The sequence below is a fragment of the Perna viridis genome, chromosome 7 (genome assembly GCF_037379345.1).
Source record: "Perna viridis isolate PV_CMFRI_1.1 ecotype Kerala chromosome 7, ASM3737934v1, whole genome shotgun sequence".
NCBI classification, from domain to species: Eukaryota; Metazoa; Mollusca; class Bivalvia; order Mytilida; family Mytilidae; genus Perna; species Perna viridis.
The window spans coordinates 19,996,854-20,009,693 of NC_142451.1; positions in this window are offsets into that span (position 1 = coordinate 19,996,854).

Sequence of the window (12,840 nt, forward strand, 5' to 3'; positions counted from 1 at the left end):
ATGAAACCTCTTAGATCCTTTTATATAATTATATACATGACTAAAAATTATTGTATTTTGCTCATCGGTAAGAGCCGGGTGATCACACGTTAAGGTACTAAAATTTACTTGGTCCGATCAGTTTTTAGTCTAAAGGTTTACATGTTATGTTGTGACCTCATACATTCGTCGGAGTTTGAGAAAAAACACTTCAGAATTTATGTTTGACATGTTGACACACTTACACATTCATCAACTTCATAGGGATTTTTAGGTTCCTATACCTTTAATTACTGAATCATCTTGTCGGCAAAGAATATTCTCGGATTCCAGTGTAAGCCTATATTTGTGCCCCATTGCCGCAAAAGGCCAAGACTTTTGTGACTTAATTGTTCGATCGTCTAATTTGGTGTGAGAAAATTTACAGACACCCACACATCGCATATATTATCGCATGCTGTTCACATGGCAATGAAAAATCTAAAGTACTGTGGTGTAATCACAACCATTCCCTTCTTAATCTGGCCACTGGGAAACAAATTACACAATTAAACACACCTCAAAATCAGTTCAAAATGGTCTGAGTACCTTGTTAATTCATAAATAAAGGAACTGATTAAACGTTACAAAAATGTACAAACAAAGGAACCCCATCAGTTAACTAACATTCCAGCTCCAGATCTATACCAGTTTAAACCTACAAAAAAGTATGTCATTATCTCCTTACTGAATTTGAAGATTATGTAATTGATAAACATGAGTAAGCATTAAAGTTGCATTTGATTACATGTTAGTCACGAATGACCACTGTGATTACATAAACCCGAATGTATATTCGACACAAAGCTGATTAAAAAAAACCACCTTGAATAGGACTTTTCAACATCATGATTATATATTACATTATGCCTAGTGTATACAGTATTAGAATATAATAATATTATTTCAATGGAGAGCTTGATTTATTTTGTTTCTATTATTTTAGTACTTACCATAAAGTCATAGGCAACATTAGAAGGAACCAAAGTAAAAATTGTCCTTCTTCAATAATATTTTGTATCACTATTTTCAGATCTAAAACTGGTATTTAATTTTGTATTCAGTCATACAATAGTTGAAATGATCTAATTTGTTTTTAAACTAAGTACGTAGAGCACATAATAATGTTAGCAATGATCGGAGAGATATTTCACATGAACCCAAAAAAAACGCAGGTAAGACAGTTACAACGAAAGATGTATAACTATGACACATTTGTACTGAGTGACCATGATAGACATGAGAGCACGAAACAGAACAGTTGTGACAGAAATCCTAAAGAAACTGGATAAGTAAGTAATCTTAATTTAGAGTCAGAAATATGTGCAATCAACATTATAAACATGAGCTGTGATGACCTCTTTCACCGAATATTACATAAAACAACAAACACCACACATGCATGCAAACAAGAAGGCACATATTACACGAAGCAAGCCAACGCAAAATATTTACTCAGGCTTGAGACAGGACAGGTTGATACGTTCAAGTATTACAGTGACATTTTTGCTTTCCGCCAAACCAAACGTTTATGTAAGTTCTAAACTGTTGGTTCATATCTTATGGATTTTCTTACTGTAAATAATAGATACTTTTTTATCAGTTACCAAATTCTGAACAAACACTGGACATTGTTTGTTTATAATTTTGAAGATCCCCAAGACAATTATGCTCATTCTTCTTGTATTTAGAGATGTATGTTTGACAGTTCCAGCAGTGAATTGTCAGATTTTGTGTTATATGATAAATAAAACGGAGCGTACACTCTTGATTTTCTCAGTTTTTGAAGTATAGTGCTCACTACAGAAGTGCCAAGTAAGGGGCAAAAGCTAAAATTCGACATAAAAAGTAATAATATGTCGTGGGTTTCCAAAGTCTATTTAAATGTTTTCTGTTAAATGTTTACCCTGAAAATATGAAATATCGATAATAATATATTGAATTATTTATTTTCTTTATTTTCAGCTCAGTATTGCCTTAAGACATATTTACCTGCACATTTTTGAAGTTTCAATATTTTTCCTTTCACAACATATAAGTTATGTATAACTATATTTCATATTTTTAATGTCATGTTTAATTCAGAATCTGTTTCTGTGTTTGTCTCCAGTACCCGGACGATATAAGTATATGATTTTTTTTAAGAACGCCAATCGATGGTGAAGAAATGTTATTGTTTTTCAATGACAGTGCATTGTACAAAATTTAGAATTTCTTAAAGAAATACAAGTAATATCTAAGCAAAACACAATAACTTTGTTTTTGTATTTTTATTATTGCTAAATTGGGAGGGTCATTGTGTGATATATTTTTTTCTAAATGTCGTAATTAGCGATTATTTTCCTGTCTTAAAATCTTAGAATTTAGAGAGAAGTTTCCGACAAGTCCCTTCAACACTTGAGAATATTACTCCTGAGTTTGTACAAAACCTGTACACGTTATGAAAAGTCTGTCATACCTTCATCAGACAAAAATAAATATTATAACCTTAGTTTAATAAGAATTAAATCTAGTTTTTAAATGTCGTCATATTTGGAATATGAAAATGAAATATACGATGTGAGTCTTTGAAAATCTGAATGCAGGTATAACGTGAAATGAGAATTGAAGAAATTCAAATATTCGGTAAACTGATACACCTAAGGTTTGTTTAATATTTTCAATTTTCGTAATTAACCCGAAAACGTTGGTAGTTAATCATAAAAAGATACGAATTTATTTCAAATCTGCATCTTAACCTTTTAATTATTTTATTGGTATTCTAGTGATTGTTGATAGTTCCTTTTTCAAAATCATATACTTACCATAAATATACTCTATCATTGCAAATAAAATGCAATATTCCATTTGCTTGTTTCTTATTATCAATGCATAATTATTTTAATTTTAGGTATCCATCATCACTCAAAATATCTACGAAAACAGCGTTTTGGAACGATGCGGCAGTATGAACTACGACAATTGATGTCGATGATCTGAAGGGTTATCCTTTCTAATAAAATGGTGACAATTTGTATTTTTATCTCTGGGCAACGAAGCTTTGTCCATGTTTTTGGTGAATTTGCTGAACCGGCTTTATCATTCAGCCAAGCTATACATAGTGTAAACAGTATTTTATTCATTAATATTACAATATCAATAACAAGTGAATATAAGCAATATTGGGATTGTAGAACAAGCGTCGAACAATTTTACAAACTCCTTTCCCAGGAAAACATAATCAGAAATAGCTATAGACAATTATGTATGAAACATTTCAAAATAAGTGATGACCAAGCACTATAACAGATATACAAAATACTGAAGTCACATGCTTTTAAATGCCTTACATAGATTATGCCACTCAAACAATTGAAACAGATGTTATAAAATTATGCTTGTTAAATAAAACCTTTTGTATTTAAAATGGATTCTTCTATCACAATGATATTGTCAGAATTCTCATTATCAGAAATGTCAATAAACTATATTATTCTAATGAAATGTGCGAAATAATCAGATCGTGCTACTCTTTTGTCTTTTTAATATTTAAGTCCTTACAGGTAACAGAAGACCGTCGGTGGGTGGTGTAAATCACAAGACAAGGTACATTAGTAACTTAAGCTCTGCTTCAACTCGTATTCTGTCACGGGAACTTAGTGCAATTTCTGTGGTATAAAAGGGAAAAAAATGAAGAATATTTGAGAAACAATTTTTGCTCATTATCCGTTTCAACAACAAATCATAAATCTTAACAAATCTATTATAAAAAAGGTTTGATATTCTTGCATATAAAAAAAAAAAAAGGTTTTCAAGTGTCTCTAGTTTACAATAATATTTCCTCAAGTACTGCAAGCAATAAAAATGTGATTGGATAGCGTGCCATCAAGTCGTAGCAAAACGTATATGCCAAAGACTCTCTGATGTCTGCAAGGTAAACGTAAACATTCTGGATTTGATTCAGATTGATATCCTCAAATTAACAATAAGATAATGCGACGCTCCCATAAAAATATCATGTCAACCGTCGCATGCTCATCTATTGATATTTTTAGAAACCAAATTTCAAATGTTAAAAATCAAATTTGAAGTGTTATAAGGAAAGAATGTTATTTAATCAGTCATTAGCCATGAATTGTTAACATTGTGTTTATGCATTGCAATGAATGAATGTAACTTTGGTCAGCAATTCATTTCCTTGGTTTCTGATCGAAATATTCAATATTATAAACATATACATAAATAACAGTGACTAGCTCGAATCTGGTATACCTCAAGCGTAAACCTCGTCGTTAAAGTTTCTAGTAAGTGTATTGTTGGTGGAATGTTCAAAACATAATTATTAGAACATTTAAAAATGTGGAAGGAACTTCTGAAGTAAAAAGAAATGCTATAAAGGCTTAAAGTTGCTTTTTTCGTTACATTGGCGAAAGTAGTTGCTTTGCTTCTTTGTACTGTTTGGTATATTTTTGCAAATGATATTTGCAAACATTTATACTTTAATTGCCGTGGGTAGAATTATACTAGACATCGACAATTTTTCATAGTTGAATAAGTACAAATAGTGTTTGGAAACGATATCTCAAATATCGGTCAATATCATATTCAGTATTGCAACTGGTCACTCATAATTTCAGAATTAACAGATTAACAGTCTGGATTCATAATGAAATTCCGTCTTTTCATATTCCATTCTTTTACGAGTTACCTTTCCTTGTAGGTAGGTATTGTTGACTTCCGATTGAAAGTTTAAAGGGCGGCGAACCTAAAATGGAACGATTGATTAGCTTATATACTGTTGAGGAAGTTTTATATTTTAAAATGGCTGATATCAAACATTACCGGATATTTAATGGTCAAAAGGTATCAGGTTATAAATTAAAATTGGCGAGTCGTGCCTGCAATTTTATAAAATTGACACAGTCAATATCAGATAGTGACACAGCTTCATGTGGGCCTAGCTCTGAAAACCATGCAAGTTACAAAATGTAGAAACTTATTTTATCAGTAGCAACCACTGAGTCATCGACCATAAGAAAATAGAATGCTACCGAAAGTATATATGTGGGTTTAATTACTTCAAAGAGAAATATATCCATAAAGTTATGATAAATGTGATTGGAGGTGACATACCATACTGCTACATCAAGTCAAACTGTTATCCTTCAATGAAAGAAGGGGTATGTCTTCAGTGGGTTTTTGTGACAAAGAATTCACCATTAAGAGTTTAAAAGTCCTATTGTTCATGTCCAGCAGGGTACGGTTATAAAAGGATATAATACGATGATGGGAATTTTCATAGAAAAATTTATATGTCCAAAATAAATATAATATTGACATGGGTATGAAACGGAAATTCACAGTCGGGATTTTTTGTACTAAATTTAAAAAAAAATGCCTTTTATGTCTTGGCCTTATTGGCAAAAATGTCTTAGATGGAATTGCGATATAATTAAAAAAAAAACATAAACTTATAAAATGAAAAAAATAGAAGTTGTTGCCGACAATTATGCTATCGCTTGCTTCTAAGAACTTAACTGACTTATCAAATGTTGGAGTATCAGATAAAATATTTGAATACTAATTGCCGTGGTAAACTTAATTCTTCTCTATTGGGTAGCAGTAATTCGAAAACTGCCACAGTCCCATGAAAGTGGAAAATTTGGTCTAGCAATAATCCATCTGAAGAGTACCCCTGGTTGGGACGAAACAGTCAATATTCACATCAAGCATAAACGTAATCGAAGTTTATATGGTCGTCGAACCCTTACACACAAACCACTAGGAATAAAACCTGTGCAAGGTTGTTTGCTTCAGAATTAGTCAGAAAAATCCTAGAGAAATAAAGAAAAAAGTTCATGACGTTAGCAATGTATACACTTTGATCAGGATATGTACATACCTAGTGTTCCAACATACAATTTTCAGTAGGTTGCAGTGACTTAAATTAATTTCCAGTTCATAAATACGCAGACAACGGTATCTACATCGTTTTTAGTTGATCCTATTGCCCACTCAATACACTATGATCATTTTGCACCTTTTGTTTCAGCAATACTTAGGATTTTTTTTATTGCTGTGCAGTACTGCGTCGAAAAAAAAAAATGTTGTGTTTCCTATCAACCCTTTAAAATTTTGTAGGCTCAGTAGGTAAGGATTAAAAAAATATATTTTATTTTTGAAAAAACAATAAAACTTCACACTCAGAATACAATAAAAACTGCAAAGATTAAATATGTAATAAACTTTGTCCCATGGGCAAGAGCACACTCACATGTGTGTTTACAGTTAATTCTAAATAATCAACAACCAGTATTTCTAACTCTTTGTTTTTCAATCTAGAGAAAAAAAGACTTTTGCTTTATTTTCTTCTTATTTTCTGTAAGACAATCGGCAGTCTTTTTGATATATACTTTTTTTTTCAAAATCACTTAAAAACGTTCGGGAAGGGGGTCTGAAGGAGGGTCGGTAGGGTGACCGGAAACATGAGAATTTTTAAGGCCCTGCTTACCGCGTAAATATTATAAATACAAACTTGTATTGCATTGATTACTTTTGATTTTAATTTTGCAAGGCTTAAAGTTTTTTCTTGTGCATTTCTGTTTATTTTTTATTCAGCTTAGGTTAAGGTTGCACATATGTCGCAGGTTTGTTGCTTAAATTTGAAGAAAACGCGAGAATGGAGATGAAACTGTCGCATCAACATCAAAACCACAAAAAATGTGGTAAACCGGTTAAAAGGTTTGCAATACCGTTGTTGGTTTTCTGCGTAATATCTTTTTTAAAGGTCCCAAGTACCGTGAACCGTGCTTCATACCATAAATTGGAATTATAACTTTAAAGTTCTTATGGATGCCATGGAAGACTACACAAGAAAATGGATAAAACGAGAACAAGAAATTCCCTGTCTGAGTGGTTAAAGACCGTGAGGTCTTTAATTTTGAAACGAATGAAAGTTTTAAGTAGGCCAATGAGTGCCATTACTACATCAGTTTTCAAAGACCCCGATGTAGCAAAAACATTGTCTACTATACATGACAAGTATGTTGTCGTACCAGCAGACAGAGCCCAAAACAACATTGGTTTTGTCTGCAAAACGTTTTACATCCATTTAGATGTAGCAAATAATAGCAGTGATAAGATCTATACTGCTATCACACTCTCCTAAGAAGAAATTGTGGAAAGCCATAAATCTGTGCTAACCTCTTTTGGTCTCTCTACCATGGACGATGAATGTGATTTACCGTCTATGTACTGGATTTCTTAACTCAAGAATCCATACAAACAACGGTACATAGCTGGATCTTCAAATTGTACCACCAAACCTATTTCAAAACTTGTAACTTCTATACTCGTAGCTGTCAAAGAGGGTTTGCAGTCCTACCACAACACTCGTTACTCCCGTAGTGGTATTAATACAATGTGGATCCTGAAAAATTCGAAAGATCTTTTGATGACAATCAGTTCAAGACTATTATCAGAATATAGTAGCATTAAGGCCTATGATTTTTCAACACTGTATACTTCTATTCCCCAAACTCAGTTAAAATCCCGACTTAAAAAACATTATACATTATTGTTTTTTTTTTCCAAAAAAGATGGTACACCTAGATACAAATATATAGTTCTTGGTAGAGATTCCTCATACTTTGTAAGAAATAATTCGAAATCATCTTTCAAATATACAGAAGATGTTTACAAAATGCTGGAATATTTATTCAACAACATATTTGTCAAGTGTCGTGGACGCGTTTTTCAACAAACGGTCGGCATTCCAATGGGAACAAATTGTGCTCCTCTACTTGCTGACCTATTCCTTCACTCTTATGAGGCTGAATTTTCAATCCGTTGAGAGTGCGTGTGAAGACAGCACCATCTGTTGCTATATAGATGAGGAAAAAAAATTGCAACTTAAAAGTATTACAAGCAAATTCAGGGACACATGGCGATATGCAAGGTTGAAAAATGTGAACTTGTAATTAAAACATCAAAAGATTTAAAGATTTTTGAAATTATAATTATTTTTTTTTGGGATGAATTGTTAGGAAAGCTGAAAGCTTTTTGCAATGAACATATTGTACCTTCATAAATGAAATATAAATATAATCATTGAATCTGTGATAGATACAAGTTTAGAAATTGTGGCAAATATTTCCCTGAAAAAACTGTTATAGTTATATTACTGCTCATATTTGTTGTGTGTATTGTTTTCACATTTTTTCTACTTCTACAAGTACAAGCAGTTGTTTGTTTTAAATTTGAATTACTGAATAAACACATTTTGTCTTACTGTGTACTCCTACACACGAAGTCATCCATCCATGAATCATAAATGATCAAATTTACATGTATATGGAATGACATTATTAGATTTCCCAGACTAAACATTTTAAAATTTAAATCATGGATTTCAAGAAACCAGATTTTGGTTGAGGTAATTGAGTTTCAAAGGTGTGCAAATTGTTGGGCATAATACATACATGTATACACGTACAAGGTTTAATTTGTAAGACAAAATATTTCATTTAACTAATGAAGGTAATAAGTTCGTGATGGCTGCACTAACTAAGAAAACATTATTGGCTATTGGACTTAAAGCCAAACGTAATATCCCTCGTAAAAAGTTTTTTTTATATGTTCCATTTTCCTTTCAACATGTAATCAAGCAGATGCTATGCGTCTTGTTCATACCATTTCTTCCTTACTAAATTGTTCCTTGGACTTAAATGGTGGACAACACAGTTTGACTCCCTTTTTACGTAAATCAGAGTTAATATGGATGAAACTGCATCACCTGATGTTAGGAAGTAAAATAATCCACTTTTTCTGCTTATTTCTACATCAGAGGCTGAACCTCCATAAAATTTCGATAAAAGCACTACAGCAACTGTTGTGTTGATACCAACCATGGGTTTGAAAATGTTATGTGACTTGTAGTTTGAATACATTTGACGTTGGTTTTATAGAGGACGCTTACCCTACCGGTGCACCTGGTCCATGCTCCCAGTTTTTAGTGGAGTCCGAGTTGCTCATTTGCTTTTGTTACTTTGTATGTGTGATTTTGGTTGCTTTGTGTTCTTTGTTGTATATGTCTGTTTTCCATGTCTGGTCTTAGTCCCTGGATTACATTCTTTTGATTACCGCTATAACCTTGGTTCCCTTGATTACTCTTAGAGATGAATGGGTTTAAATAATATACATGTACAGTCTAATATAATTCTTATAAAAACTGTTCAAAACATGGCGGAATATAAGATTTAATTGCATCAAACGATGGAAGAAGAATTAACGATTTAATACATTTAGACATTACATCTATCCACTTCCCAAAAATTCTCGAAACACTTGAATCGGAATTCCAAATCTTTAACGAAAAGTTTGCTTTCCAGGCTATTGTTCATGGTCGATCCTTGTACGGAAGGCTTATTAATGCAACCTGTAATCTGAGAGAACGCCATCATTATGCTGAGCTGTTCCTTATTTATATGGGGGACTGAGCTATAGAACAAACGATTTTATTTCATGAAGATAACCAGTAGTTGTGCCGGTAAAAAGCAGAAATACTTCAAAATTAGACAATTTTATGAATCCATTTAGAAAATTGGTTCTAAAATCCCTTTAATCTAATGTTCACCTCAAACCTGAACACATTTCTGATCACATGAACTTGATAGCTGATAGTTCATCGAGATACAATAGCCTATACTTACATGTGTACATTTCAATGTGAAGTTCATATGATTACTCAAGTAAGGCAAAATATTAACTCGGCAGGAAGTTTTGTCTTTGTTTTAGTTACGTTTTTTTTTTTAATGTTAGATAACCGAATAGCAAAAATACAAACAAACACATACACATATAAAAACAAAATACAAAAAAGTAATTGCTGTCCCAGTACATGTTTCATGTTATATGGATCTTGAGCTTTCCAAATTGTTAAGTTTTTTTTTATTTCTTAGTTGATCTGTGTCATTTTGTATGAATTATGTTTCAATATGCTTTTAAATTGAAATCATCGACTAACCAGACCCAGTTCCCGTACAATATGTATTGACGTTACAAAATATAAAAATGAAGTAAATTTTGGCTTGCAAAAAATGTTCTTCAATACCCGACTAGCTGAAGATTTGAACCGAAAAGACATATGCATTTTGTCAATTTTGGGCACACTGATTTATTGTTGACCTAGATAAATTATGACAATATATATATATATATATATATATATATATATATATATTTCAGCAACAAGTTAAGTAAAGCAAAACCTCTTGCTGTAATGTAAAAACTGATACTTACTAATGAAGATGTTTTCCTGCTTGCTAAATATCCTATTGATCGCATTCTACAGAATGGAAATAATACGTTCATCAGATGGTAAGAAACTTTATCAAACCCTAGTACAGTATATTTATTTACAAATGTAATAGACTTTGTGGCGAAAAAAACCAAAAAAAAAAAAAAAACCAAACAGACAAACAAACATTGGATACGTTGTAAAAGGCCATTAATCTTCAAAAAATAATTCTTAAGGACATATAATAAAAAACACATTTGCTATATCACATTATGTTCTTAGATGTGTTCATATTTTTTTCTGTTTTTTTTTTTTTGGTATTTTATTGCTTTGTATTTGTTCCGTGTTTGTTTGTTGTCTTTTTGTTTAATTTAAAACATACTAGAGGTTGCGATACCCAATAAAATTATTCAATAATAAAGTATTTATGTTTTTATTTTTTAGCAATACTGTAACAAGTATTTTTCCTCATAAAGGACACGAAATATTTGAAAAAAAATGAATTATTTTATTCGCCAAAACATCCTTAAAAAAGCTGGTAGAGGTAATCGTTATTTTTTTATTTAGTATATCAAATGGCCTGCAAGACAGCACTTTAGTAAAACAAAGTCCAGAATATGACTGACACAAATACAAACTAACTCCTCAATCTGTTTTTTCTATTCGTACTTTCCTTGCGGCCTGTATTAAGACTAAAATATTGCTATTTTTAATCTGAATCATATCTGGTATTTCTAAAAAAGTATTGGCAGAAATTTGACAATACATTTTATTTATACCAGGAGCTTTTCCATTTTTAGCACTATTTTAAAAACGTTTAAACCTCTTCAAATTTAATATCAGAATCTAAATTTTCATCTAATTTAACATAATTATTATCAATAATTGACACATTACTATTGTCTGTATTTAAAAGATTTTCAAAACCTAATTTCAATTTATTTATTGCAATAATAATGTCCGAGTCGAATGAATGAATGAATACTTTATTGCATCAGCAAAACAATGCTATAGCAAATAACACAACACACATACATGACAAATATGACAGAACAAACAATATGTAGATAATATGAATGAGTTATATGTAAATGTAGTAAATATGTGAAACAAATATTCAATTTTATGAGTATTAGGCCACGAACAATAATATTTATGTTAGCAATAACATCTCAATGACCTAAATGTAGGACTTGTCAAAATGGAATGATATTCATCTTCTTGACAATTCATATAACATCATTTCCGGATTCTATTATATCTATGTGTTTTGTTCATATCTACCATTTTCAATACACAATTTCAATGTACCATTATGTAGTTAATAATACAATATTATAGTCATAATATAAATACTTCAATCAATTTAATATGAGCTATAAAATATAATTTTTCACAGTTAATAGTGTCCGAGTTAACAGTTCCATTCTCAAGCACCACTTCCACTGGGTTGCCCACACCAAGTTTACCAATCTTTTTTTTTCAAAAATGCATTGGGGTCCTTCATCTGAAAATGGCAAAGTTCTTGTTGGTTGCGATACTAATACTGTCGTTTGTCTTGTTGAGTGTGCCTATCAAACTCTCTACAGTTTGATGCATACTTTTGTCGTGCATATTTGAACGCATTATTATAAGAATTGTCTTTGACTTTTTTAGGTTCTGTATTTATAACCAAATTGTTGGTAATTTACGCTAATTTATAAGGCGTACGATGTTCTCAATGTTGGTTACATCACTGCACTTAGTTAAAACTAAAAGGTATCCTAATTTTCCTGTAGTAAAAAATGCCTGGTGTCAGTTTCACAAAAAGTCGTAAGTGTAAAATTGATCGTGAGTAATGACGTCATAAACTAAAATAGCATTGTGACGTCATGATTTACGATCAATTTCACACTTACGACTTTTTGTGAAACCGACGCCAGGTCATCCTGAAATTGGTTGATTAGATTGACAGGAAATGAGAGACCTCATTGTATGAGGTATAACTTTTGCATTTTTATCACGAATCAGTTAAAATAAGTACCAAAAGAGAACAAGGTGTAAAATCAACATGTTTTGGTAAAAGAATGAATGTATGAAATATCAGAAAATAGCTTTCATGTGTTGTCTTGATTTATCCATGATATTCCATGCATTACAAACACGAAAAGCCTGTAGACATCTTAATCTTATTGTCGTGTTTTTCATCTTTTTTTAACACGATGAATCATGCATAAGCGATACTTGTAATTGTGATATTGTATTGTTTTGTCTTAATTTTAGTTATTTTTTCTCTCTTTTTTCAAAAATGTGTCTTCTTTTCATTTCTTTCCTCTTCTTTCTTTAATTTAATTTAATTTATTGTTTTGCCGTAAACAAGTTTAAGGTTTCATGACTGCTGTTTCTTACTTGAATAGACCACAAAATCCTGATAGGTATGCTTGGAAAGATATCAGTAATGGACCTTGATGGTGGTAATGTAACAGTCATTACCGAAGTTGTAGGTCGCGTAAGGCAGTCGATTATGATTCTGTCAATCGCTATGTTTACTTCACTGAACTTTATAA